This window comes from Nipponia nippon, unplaced genomic scaffold, assembly GCF_047370975.1.
Source record: "Nipponia nippon isolate SJK-2023a ecotype South Korea unplaced genomic scaffold, ASM4737097v1 scaffold_1, whole genome shotgun sequence".
NCBI classification, from domain to species: Eukaryota; Metazoa; Chordata; class Aves; order Pelecaniformes; family Threskiornithidae; genus Nipponia; species Nipponia nippon.
The window spans coordinates 41,748,719-41,761,057 of NW_028262290.1; positions in this window are offsets into that span (position 1 = coordinate 41,748,719).

Here is a 12,339-nt window from a genome sequence, read left to right on the forward strand (position 1 = left end):
GTAATTTAAATGGGAACAAGTCTAGGCTGTCAGGGGGCCTCACACTGATTTAACCACTGTATACATTGCCCAAACTGCACAGAACTGCAGAAAAGAGAAAATCTTCTGGTGGCATAAAATCAGTGGCAGCTGGTCAAAAGATGGGAAGAAGCTGTCATTTTTTCAAAAAAAGAGTCCTCTTTTGAACTATGAGGTTAAAATAGTAGCACTGTATATAAAATACAGTGCCTTGATTTTTTTTCTCGGAACTGATGCAAAATATTAGCTGAACTCAGGAAAAGCAGCCAGATTTAGACCCTAAAAATTGATTAGATAACAGAAAAGATATTTAAATTCAATAATAATGGCAGGTCTTTCTAAAGACATGATTCTTTTGGGACAAATATGAGGTAAAATTTCAGTCTTGTACAGGATTCCTATATGACTTTCCAGCTTGTTCTTTGTTAGGAGCCTGGATTAAATCAACCTTCCAAGTATTTTTCCTGCAATGAGACAGCCGTCCGCAGCTTGGCTACACCAAGTGTCTGCCGTCATGGTAGTTTAGCTCACTGATCCCTTTGAGGGATTGCTCTCCTAATGACAGTAATGGTAGTGCTATCTAGTGTCTGGATTTCCCCACATACGTCCCAGTTGGCTCTCTGGAAGAGCTGTATGGTGGCATTTGAGGAATGTGTACATTTGCCTGGGATTTACAGATAACAAAGAACCAAGCCAGAATAGTTTCTTCATCACAGGTTTCCTGCTATGCAAGAATCAACTTTTCACCCTGTGTGCAATGAGTCTGATGTTTCTGGAAGGCTTCAAATCTCCTGCATATGTGCAGTACAAGTGGTCTCTCTGTGCACAGTAAACGGGGTTACTGTGGACCATCTGTGCAGCACACACGGGGAATCTGACACTTTCTGTCATCATTAAACATAATATTAGTGCACTACTCTGCACAGGCTTAAATAATGGTCAGAGAAACTAAAACAGCCATTCACACTCATCCATGCTGGGCTCCTCTTGAGAAATATGTTCTTCCCAAAGCTGAGAGTAAAGGTGGCTTTCATGTAACCATTGGACAAATTCATCTGACCAGAAATATCCACTTCTGGACAATTCACCTCTTCCTCAGCAATACATTAAAATAGGTCAGATGAACTGCCGCCTAAGACTGCCTATTTCTCTCTCTTTTTGACAGAGAGCCTAAAATGAAAACCTCAGCGGTGAACACATACCTGACAAAGGCCATTATAGCTGGGTGAGAAGCATCGTACTAAATGTCTTTCAAAAAGCCTTTAGCTAAATCTAGGTCCTTCTAAAATGCTTCATGCCTTCCCAGGGTTGCCTGCCATTGCATCCATCCTGGCTTTGATCTGCTTGCCACTGGCAGGAGAGCCTTTGGGCGAGCCAGGGGCCAACAGCAGGAGCTAACTCCACTGCCACAGCTTTCCTATGCATCAACCGTCTGTCTCTTGGACTTGTGTGGATACACACCCAGAGCTTGTATTCCTCCTCAAGGTCTCCTCAACAAGTCTTCACTCCCTAGACCTAATTGCTTAATTAACAGTTGCCTTCCAAACCCTGCTACCAGCATTGTGAAATGACTGACTGGGTACCTGCGTTCCTGGGCAGAGCAAAAGGAGAGCAAATGTGTTAAGAAGCTCAAAGAGATGATGAGGCTGGTTTGTGCTGTTGAAACAGGGAAACTAAAGATTGTACCTTCTAATGAGCAAATACATCCTACAATAATTTTTAAACTTATAGATGGAGCCTAACTGTTGGTGATGCTACTATATTCCCCCAAATTAAAAGGAATTCATCTTGTGGGGGCTTTTTGGCCTACTGGCAAACCCACGGATCTGGGCCTTGGTTTGAATGTGAAAATTCTGCCAGCGGCTCTTACACCAACATTTAAACTGGATGAACTGGAAGTGAAATTTCTCTCATAAGCCAAGCATGCATTAATATTCAACTGAAAACTTAATTGCTCTCTCAAAATGAACATTTACACTTTTCAAATCATTAACATCCCCTTGGATACCAATTGCAGTAAATATTTAAAATATGACAGTTTTTCTCAGAATTTTCATTACTGTAACATGTAACTCAAAGTGAAACTGCCTGTAATTTCAGGCAGATTAATGAACACCACCTTATGCCAATCTATTCAAGAAGGTACTCATTGAGTACACTTGGAAAAAAAAATCTTTAATTCTCCAGAATTAGGCTTCTCAATATCTTCTGAGTGCTGCAAGTTAAATTTTGTTACTGCTGAAGAACAGACCGGCTCCCTGCTATATTTGTGAAACTCTACCATAGCCTGACATGTTACAAGTGTGCAACTGAAGTTTCAATTAGGACTATTATGTACAGTCTAATCTCTGTGCGAGACGAGAAATTTTCAATGATCTCCATGGCAGAAGAAGTACTAAGAAAACAGCAGAACTACTCACTACATTTTTTAAGCATGTTTTGCTATCAAAGGTATGTTAAGCATAGTCTATTAAACCTGGTAACAACTTACCTCCTGTTTAATTGTCCCCTCAAGAGTCAATGTTCTCTCATATGGTCTCTTAATAAAAATAATATACCAATAAAGTATTTAATACGTATAATATAGTGTTTATTTATAAGATGTTCTCTCTTCAGTAAGCCATTCTGACATACACCCCTCTCTGAAGATCTCATGAAATAGTAATTAATGAGGCCTTATTTCTAGAATACCTTCTGCACTGATAATTTCCCTACATTTCATGAACTTAACTGTCATGAAACTGTGCCCTGTACTTAAACCGGCAAGAGAAACTAAGCCCAAGAAGCTGTCAACTCCAAGGGGAGAAATCGCTCATTTCAATACCTATGGGATCACCGACAAGTGGGGTTTCAAGGCTGTTCCCCGCCATGGGCAGCCAAGCTGTACATGTGTGCATGAAGAGCAAAGAACACAATCCAAGAGTGGTGGTTGCTCTCCATGCTCTTCAGTAGCTCCAGATGCTCTAGGAGGCATTTCATGTCTTCCAGCAGCTCACCTCTTCCCTGGGGATGAGCAGTCCTTGCTTATTCATTAAATCCTATTCAGCCCCTGAAAGTCATGTTGCTTTGGCTGGGGTGGACACTTTCCTTCTGTGAAGGCCTTGGGTGGAAGTGGCATGGCTCATAAAGGCTTGGTTGGTACTCTGATATTTTTCTAGTCCTGATCTATTCCTCTGTACAACATCAAGACTACTCATAAATATTCAGAAACCATTTATCCGGTCCAAAGTTTTAGTCTCTTGCAACCAATTGAGCTATATCATTGAGTTTAATATGCTAACTTAGGGGAACCTACCTTTTTCCCCAAACTTTTTCTTTATAAAGCTGGCATATATCAACCTCATCTATATTACCCTACAGCTCCATGATATTTTGTACATTTACTGTATTATATGTTAATTCAAGACCAACCTCCTGCCTTGGTGTTTTGCCTTGGAAGAGGGCTGATACAAAAGCACTGAGTCTCCCCAATACCTGGGTTGCAAATACCACAATTTATGGAGCCCCTATGGTATAGCGGCCTCTGCTCTCTTTCTCCACTGCATGCTATGTGCACGTTTATGCTTTGACTAACCTCCTAATCCTTGGTGTGAAGTCAAAAAAAAGTGGGACTGTTCAAGACTGTGAAGACTGTTTAGGTTGGCTATTAGGAAAAACTTCTTCACCAAAAGGGCAGTCAGGCACTGGAACAGGCTGCCCAGGGAAGTGGTTGAGTCTCCATCCCTGGAGGTATTTAAAAGCTGGGTAGACGTGGTGCTTGAGGACATGGTTTAGTGGTGGACTTGGCAGTGCTAGGTTAACGGTTGGACTCGATGATCTTAAGGATCTTTTCCAACCTTAACAATTCTATGATTCTATGATTCTATTCTAAGAGATTTGTAGATGGCACGTAACACTTTCAGAATTGAGCTTACACTGCATACCACCACCACCACCACCACTGTACAGCCATAGCATTGCTTTACAGGCATTCACACATTTTTTTTGCCTTTTCTCTGTCCACCATGCCTTCATTCTGGCCTATTGGCTTATTTATCCCATGAAAAACATGATATATTTCAAAATTGAAAACTTATGTGTGAACAACCTTTATTTTGATCAAACTTTTCCTGACTCCAAAAATACAGGACATGAACTTGGTTAAGGTGGTGGTGGGAAAGGATTTTGCATCACGTTTTAAAGATTTGGATGATTGTTACTTTTAATTAGAACGCAAGTATTATAAAAATGTTTGTCGAAGAAGCTATTTTGGCTTCTACCGTATTGCTCTGATGGTGCCTTCCACTATATAAAATTGTATTATATCCACTGAAAGACATAAATGGGGCATAAACTAATATAGAAATGACTAAACAGCCAGGCTGTGGCTGCCTGAGAGATCCCATCACATATGCCCTTCTTGATTCACTGACACAATTACAGGCAGGCGAGATGCTGATGTTTGACCTCCATTTCATGGGAGAGAGTGAACTGCTGACAGATGTTGACCTTACAGGCTTGCAAGTCTGCAATGCTTCCCTGTCCTTTGCCCAGAATAGCTTTGATTAGTTCATTTTCAGACTCTGCTTCAGTGCCCATTTGTTTTGCCTGGTTCTTCACAAAACTATGCAGTTTTCTGTTAAGTAATTGACAAATGATATTGGTTTTTGCACACGTTTTATGTAGTGTATCAGAATAAGAAAAACAAGCACATCACTTCTTGTCAAAACATATTCTGTCTCTCCTGTTAACCAATGTTATTTTGTATATATTCTGCTTTTTAAATAATCTTTGAAACTGAGGCTCCCTCTTTAATTCTATGATTGCAATAATCTGCATTTATTTTATTCCTAGTAATGAATGAAAAAGGTGTGTAAATTCTATTCCCAGACCAGCCAGATTAGCAACTGTAAAACCCTTCAACCCTCTAGTTGGCAAATGATTTATTGACATGACATTCAAATGTGTTTTGCTTCAGCATTAATGACAGGAGTTCCAGAACTTCTGCCACTGAGGTGATAAATGGATCCTTACATGTACAGCCTTGAAAAACTGGGAACGGTGCCATTTTTTCCTTCACTTTATTGAAAATCACATCTCTTTACATTTACAGGAAGTAGCAACTTCTTTTTCTTTCTGTGGCTGTAATACATCACCATTTTGTTTATGAACAGTTAATCACTTTATTTGACCTAGTGTTATTGGGAGGGTATAGGTTAGTATACAGGAAAAGTACACTGAAAACAGCTGTTGCAGGATGGATTTTTTGACCTTGAAGAAGATAACTGGAATGAATAAAGCAGCCTAATCAAATGCAATAGTAGTAAAACTGCTATGGTCATGAAACGCATTGGCGGCACATTTCCTACTGGTTTAAGTGTATATAGACAAGCTTATAAAAATGAGGAAAAGAGAATCTCAAGGATGAGTTATTCCTATACTGAGATCAAAACATTGACAGTGAAGGCTATTGCAGTTGCTAAAATATTTATGCAAATGAAAACTAACAGATTTAATCATGTTGTTATAAAAGTTGGAGCTCTCTGATATTTGCAAAAGAAAGATGTGAGAAACAGTGAGTTTCACTCTTACTCAAGGAGCAAAGAGAAATTGGATTTATTTTTTATCAAAAGCTTTTACTCTGAAGACTCAAGCGTATTTCTAAAAAAGGACTGATTTTAATGAATTTCTTATTTGGGGTTTGGTTTTGTAAAAATATTCTGAATTCATCAAAATGAATTATATTTTCAAACCAAAAAATTCAAACTGTTCATGCTGCGATGGCTGTTATTGAAGCGATCGATTTAACTTGTAGGAAAGAAAAAAGGATTACACAATGTTCAAACAAAAATGAAACACTTTTGTGCTGAAAAGTTTCAATAATTTCCATTCTTTCTTATTATTAATGGTGACCAAGTTGAGGAAATTTTCTATTTGACCTGGTTTGGGAGGGAAAATTAATTTTTAAAAACTCAGCAGTTTTCCAGAACAGGAAGACCATTCTCTGTTCTTTTGTCTTAATAAAATATTGTAATAAACTCAATCTGTTAGTATGGTATTTTGAAAAGATTCTGTGTTCAGATGTCCCTGATAGGTTCATACCCTTTGCTAGCATTGCCAGACAGTATTACACCAATTAAGTATTTCACAGCTCAGTCACTGCATAGCTATCCGTGCATGCTGAAAGGACCCAGGTGTCAGACTGCAAAGACATGAGAAGGCAGGAGTGAGAATCGGTGTTGGCTGCCCCAAATTCACTCGTTACAGCAGGGGCCATGCCAGCCTCCTCAGCTCACTGTTTTAAGGTGCCTAAGCTGAATGGTTATTATTCAGATGAAAATTAGGGCTGCTCTGCCAAAGAAGGCAGGAGTAAGCTCAGAGTGAGTCAATCACTTGCTCTGATCTAAAGCTCGGTACAAAACACTAGACAGACTAGCAACAGCTTCTGCATCTCCAGCACAGACCATCCATTACAAACCCAAACAGTCCAGTTGTTGGAATTAATACAGTGCCAATATGTTTTAAATGCATCTGGAGTTTATCACAACTCTAATGTGAAAAATTGGGTTGAAACTCCTGGGAGAACCAACTTCCCTTCCTGCAGTGAGTCTGCAGCTCTTGTGCATAGCAATGCTCCAATACTCATGTGTCTGGAAAAAGGATAGGATGGAACTAGAAAGTGCCCTTGTGTGTAAAAACCTTAAAAGTAACAGGGAATTAACTGAACTTTGATATACCCCAAAACGTTTAGTAAAGTGTTTGTCTGTTGGGTGAAATCTATCAGAGCATTTTTTATTAAACTGTTTTTCCCCATCTTTCATAACAGTAGCACAGCAATAGCTTTATTAGTGACTTTTCTATAAAGAAATATCTTTATCTTGGACAAACTTGATCAAATTCGTAGCTGGTATATTTCTGAATGCCTGTTTGTGCTGGAAAATGAGGGCTGTTCCTCAGGCAATTAGATTTCCATGTAAATCTATCTGCTATGATTCCCAGGAGCTTTATTCCATGTGAAAGATTAAAGGTAGATTTACCAAGTTCATCTAGGTTTCCCAAGTCTTATAGGAAACACTCCTACTGTTCAATAGTGCAGGGCGCAGTTTAAGGTCAGCATTAGGTAAGAGGGAAATATGAGCTGGTTTATACTTGAACAGAAACCACAGGCCTTACAAAATACCAGTGAAGTTTCAGTGCTGTGAGAAAAATGATGATACATTTTTTATTGTTATGAAATGGCTGATAAAGACTGAAATACCATCATAGCAGAGATTTGAATAAAGTTTCTATTACACTGCTTCCTGGCATTTTATCAAATCAGATGGATGTGGACAACATATAATATTATCAACCTCAATCCCACACTCAAACCCTCCAAAGCATCTGAAGGGATCTGTAGGAGGGCATGGATTTGTTTTGCTAAGTTGTCAATACCTATGGTGTAAACTGGAGACATAATGATGCTGTAGTGTATTTTGATAACAGGTAGCACCTTACCTTGCTTGCAGTCTGTGTTGCTCATAGTTGACTCCACTCAGAGCGCCTTGCCTTGAGGTGGCTGTGAAGTGCTGGTGAGTCGGTCCCCAGCAAGGCTGGCTGTAGTCTTCTGTTGCCTCCTCTGACTTGTTTTCAAGAAGAAGAGCAGGTGGAGAAGCAGTGATAAAGAGTGGTTAAGATTAGGATATGATACATCAGCTTGTTTAGGTATAGAGTGTTTATTATATATATATGACTTGGAAGGAAGAGTGATCACTGGGGAAAAAATGAGTCAAGGTGACTTAGAAGAACCAGAGGGCTGAGGAGGGATTCAGACCTGAGTTATCCAGATGAATGATGGCAAGTGAATTTCGGTGTTAAGCAATGTGAAATCATGCCTGTTGAAAAGTATGAACTACCCAGACATTAGAGAATTCTCAATTAACCTTATCAGCCCAGCAAAGAGGCTGGGTTCTCACCATAGCGCCATTAGGGCTCTGCTGAATGCAGTCAATAAAAGACAGGATATGCCGCAGAGATAAGAATGGGGTGATAAACCCTGCAGAAGTTATAGTGCTGTAACCAAGTGTGCAGCCCCATCTAAAATACAATGAACAGTACTGGGGAGAGGAAAAGAGCAAGTTCAGAAGAGTGGTGAAACAACCGACCTGCAAAGTGGAACTGAGTACCACAGAAAGACAATGAAATCAGCAATTTAAAAAAGATTTTAAAGTGTTTATAAAGAATGACAGCAGTTTTGTGAAATAGCTAGAAAATCTCATGCATAGGCTAATCTTTATTGGATCAAGAGGAGACATAATGATGAGGGACCACTACCCCACCTGCGCTTACTGAGAGGTTCTTAAATTGAAACATCTGCTGGGTAGTCGTTGAGAGTACTGGACCGCATTTCTAGTATAACAATTCCAACACTCCTATATTGGTTGAAAATTAAAGAGGAAAGAATGGGACAGAGTCACTAATATAGCTGCTCATAACTTTACCCCCTAAAACTCCTAAAAATTATTTTTCACAGCTCCCTTGAATTTCTATGGAAAGTTACTGTGCACATGCTTTCTTTGTGCCTGTTCAGCCATAAATCAAAAAAGAATCTTTCTGTCAGAAGATCAGCGTGAGACCAACCTCTGAACGCTAACCTCAGAAAAGTAGTCTTGTGCTGCTACAAAATTAGACACTTCTGTGTCTCTGTTCTGAATAAGTTGTTAACCCTCACCCTTTTCCCAGCACTAGCAGAAATAATTATTGCTATTTACCATTATTACTCAATCTTTTCAAAACATGTGATTAGTCGGTGTCCTGCCTTGAGAAGATTTTGCAAAAACCGCATATGCACAATTAAAACTAAAGAAACACAAATGCATTGTAGTTAATAAGCCACAAAGATCCATTTGAAATACGACTTTTAAGATGTGATTTGAACACAATGATAGAGAGCACCTGATACGTGAAAAGTCCTAGATTCAAGAAAAGACGTGATAAAAATAATGATAGCCCATTAGGAAGGGAAGCACTGATGTATTTGTTTTATACATGTATTTTAAAAGCTTAATTATATATCTAATTCTAATCCCATGGTAATCAAAAGCCATACTTTATCTATTTCCAATTAATCTTCCTTTCCATGGTCCAGTGAGACTTTTGACACCATATATTCAGTGCAAGGTGTGGAAAGTGCTCACATTCACAGTCTTACCTATTATCTAAAACAGGCTGGGTTTGAACCCATGTTCCAGGGTCTGAAGAAGACCTGTGTTTGGCCAAGTGCCCTCTGATGGGGAATTGCTGCTGATGAGCAGAACTGTCAGCTCCTTCGTTTTAAAAGGCAAGGGTGAGCCTAGCTCGGTTTTGAAAGCAACACCTTGCTGTCTAATTTAAGAGCAGGTTTTGAGCTGTGAGTCCAGAGGTAGCATTGGGTACTCCTTTGCATCTCAGAGTTAGGCCAAACAGAGGGAGAAATAAATGTCTGTCTCTCAATGTTTTCTAAGAGCTAGTTTAGGTACCTGCCCACTCAGTGCGCTGCCTGTCCTGAATCCCACCTGAGGCACCCAGCACTTCTCATGCACTGCAGGGTGAGCTGCCATGTCCAACCCAGGGCAGCAGATTCTTCTTGGGGGGGCAGGGGTCACTGGGCATTGCAACACCCCCTTGGAGGCACAACTGCCTTTCATCCTCTAACTCAGCTGGGGAGAACCCGAGGGGAGCCTGGTACTTACTCAGGCTCTTAAGAGCTCTCTTAGTAAATAACAATAGAAGTAGAACAAAAAGTCAACATAGCATCGCTTGCATTTTTTTTACTAACCTGGTATAGGAAGATCACGTAGTCCATGAATAGTCTGATAGACCAGAAGGAAATATAAAAATCATGTGGTCCAATGTTCAGGACAACGCATATCAGAAAAAACCTCAGTGATTTCTGCATAAAGATCAAAACCTCTGTTTGGATAGAGAACAGCTCCGGTCTTGATGTAAGGACTTAATGTCTTTACCACATACAGTAGCAAACCCTTCCAGTGGTTAATTATCCACCCTTGCTGCTAGGAATGTGCTATTTCTGGTTTGATTTTGTTTAGCTTCTGCTCCTATTTCATCTGCTTTTCTATTATTTTTTCTTTTTTTTTTTTCCCTCCTTTCTTCTGTTTTCTTCTCTCTTTGCAAAATTAAAGAGCCAGCCACAGTCAGTAATCTTTTTCCTCATATTGGCTGACTATTAGACTATGACTGAATTATTGCTTAGCCAAACTAAGGCCATTATTGCTTAGCCAAATTAAGGCTGAGCAGCTCAGATTTAAGTATCTAAGTCAGACTTCCCCGACCACAAATTATTTTTGTTGCTCTTTCTGAACCCCCTTTTATGTGCCATTTTCTTTGTGACACCAGCATCGGACTGTTCCAGTGGTGAAATTTATTGTCTTGTACGGAGAGGTAATGCCTCTCTCTCGGCTGTAGCTGTCTATTAACCCGAAGATCCCACTTGGCAGGATGAACAGCTCCTCTTTAGCCTATGCTGAGTTTGGTGGAGTGGTGCCACTTTGGAAAGGGAGAGAAGGGATGGAAGTTTGTTCAGGGTAGTACAGGGAAAAGAGCTGCTGCTCTCTCTGGAAAGAGATTAGGGATAGCATCCTGTATGCATGGGGCAAGGCGATTTATTGCCTGTGGGGTCTGGGCACTGACTGTTGCTATGCCATGGGATCTGCTGCTTGTGAAAGCCTGAGGAAGGAGACCAGGACAGCATGGAAGGTTTTGGCCGAGTGAACCATGAGGATGCGTCACACGTGGTGCTGGACCTTTGGATTGCCTCTAGCTGACCTGGGCCACCAAGGTCTCCTCAGGGATCAGAGTGCACCCAGACTGCAAAGGGAACATCCTCCTCAGAAACACTTCGTATTAGTGGTCCTATGTCACCTCTCACATGCTTGCATCTTCTCTCTCTTTTCCCTAGTTCCCTCCTGTCCAAATAAGTCCATGCCTCTACAGCTGTCCTCTCCTTGGACGTGCAAGCTGTACGGGCTGTGCAGCTGCTGGAGGCAGCCAGCTTTTCACTGGATAAATGTCTGTGGACTTTGATAACTCTATTGAATTGTGAATGTCGGTGTTGCAAAATTCCTGTCTGATGTGCAGTGACAAGGTATGTGAACTCCTCATGATTTTAGTAAAAAAAAAGGAAAATGTGGCAATGCTTTAAGTAAGCGCCTATCAGATACTACCTTTAACTATCAGAACTGGGAGATCCTTTATGAATATAGTCCTTTCTCTTTCTACACATTGTCTCTGCTTTTTTTAAACAAGATTATTCAAAATTGTTCAACAGATGTTTTCTTCACATATATTTCAACCTACCACTTATCTAAAAGAGAATTAAAAAAATGAGACATGTGCTGTCACTTATCCTCAGGTGTGAGGGTAATGGGTTACTTAAGTCACCTGCTATTACTTCTATTGCAGGATTGGATGAATCACATTTTTATAAACAGAAGGAAGTACATCCAAGAGATTTCCAGATAGCCTCTGAGGTCATTAGAACTAAGTACCTGGTCTCATTAGTAATTTCACTGTGTGTTATCTGCATCTTTAGGCTTTGAATCATCTCTCGGTTTGGCTGCATGTGCCTAAGCCAATTTTGAAAAAGGAAATTAGGCTCCTAATTTTGAAAGCTAAATGACATCAGAGTGAATTAGGCTCTAAAATCTGTCTTGATTCCGTTCACTATCTGTGCCATGACTGCAAGGCAGTCCAAGGCAGCCATGCCTCTGCAAGAATTTGTTGCTTCGTATTTTACACTGAAAAAGTTCTCCTAAATGCGCAATATATTCAGCCATGAAATTTACTAATGTATTTATATGCTGTTATGACTAACATAGGCATTCTTAATTAATAAGTCACAATTTCTTATTAGGTCCCTACTCACTAAGTGGCATGCGACTCAGTTAAAAGGAAATCATCAGGCAAAACTCTAGTGAGTGCTTTAGAAATACTGTAATGGCTGCACTGCAATTAATGAAGTGTTAGAGATAATCCATTGCCATCTGTCTTTATTTTGCTAAGCCACTCAAGTAGAGACCATATTTGAGGGGAGAAAAGAAAATCCAGAGCTAGAAGAATACTGCAAATGAGTATTCGCCAACATTTGTTCCAGTTCTGAACAGCTGTTCAGTGTGATCGTGTTCATACCTCCTTTTATTCGCTATTCACGATCATTCTCACAAATGAGGTTATTCTTCACACAAATACCGAATTGCAAAGGAGCACGTTCCTATTCTTCTGTTCACAGTGCTTTTGCCTCCCAGCCAGGGACCCTGCTCAGACCATCTGACTCCACCGGTCGACAGCCTGCTGCTAACAGCGACC